The sequence below is a fragment of the Geospiza fortis genome, unplaced genomic scaffold (genome assembly GCF_000277835.1).
Source record: "Geospiza fortis unplaced genomic scaffold, GeoFor_1.0 scaffold145, whole genome shotgun sequence".
NCBI classification, from domain to species: Eukaryota; Metazoa; Chordata; class Aves; order Passeriformes; family Thraupidae; genus Geospiza; species Geospiza fortis.
Genome location: NW_005054362.1, coordinates 3,415,407 through 3,416,457, shown reverse-complemented (window position 1 = coordinate 3,416,457; position 1,051 = coordinate 3,415,407).

Here is a 1,051-nt window from a genome sequence, read left to right as displayed (position 1 = left end):
CCCCCGGCAGGGCCCCGTCTATCAGCGCCGCCAGCCTGCCGGTGACTCAGCATCCCCCGCCGCGCTCCCGCTTCCTCCCGGCACCCGGGAATCGCCGCCCCCGCCGCCGGCACGCTCAGCGGGATGCTCCCGCGAAACGCGGAGGGAAGCGAGGCACTCATCCTGCGGACGGCTCCTCGGGCAGGTGGGAGATTCCCAGGGTAGGGGATCCGCCTTCCAAGATTTCAGGCTCGCCTCGCACCAGCTTCGGGAGAGGTTTGTGGCGCGGGAAAAGCCGGGCTTCGTCTGTGCCACGCGGTGGGAAGCAGCCGAAGGCCGTCTCCAGTAGCAACGTGCTTTTCCAAGCCCGACGGATGGGAAATACTCCCCAGCGCTTCCTCCTCCCAGCACTGGCACGATGCCGACCTCACTGCTTCTGCCTGGCACATTTCCCACATGGAAGGAGCTATCCCGGGTGAATCCATGCAGGAGTTACCACAGCAGCCGCCTGCTCCTCTGCTCTGCCCCAGGTTTCTGTAGTGACATCCACAGGGATGTGAGTTCCTGCTGCTGGGTGAGCTTCCCCCTGCTCCAGCCCGCTGTGCTCCACAAAGCTGGAATCCAGCAGCCAGAATTTACATTTTATTCCTCGTGTGTTCCCGTGAGGGGCTCCTGGCCATCCTGCAGGTCGGATGAAGGACTTCTGATCACTTTCATTTGCTCCGAGTGGAGAATCCAGCCCATCCTTGGGCACACCTGGACTAGTTGGGGCTGGGGGGCTTCCATCCCCTGCTGACTGCTGCAAGAGCTGCACCTCACCCAGCCTGCCCCACCTTGGGGCTGTTTGTGGCTGCTGAGGTTGCTTTGGGGTGCTGGGATTGTTTTGGGGTGCTGGGCCAGGAACTCGAGGAAGAGCAGGACAGGACAGACCAGCCACGGTGGCTTTGATGCGGGCTGGGACAGCGAGCTGGGGCTTGTGCAGGATCCAGCCCTGCAGCCCAGCCACCCCCAGCAGCTTCCCTTAAACTCTTGCCCAACCTGAGCGTTGCTGCTGCTGCGGCGCTGCCAGCAC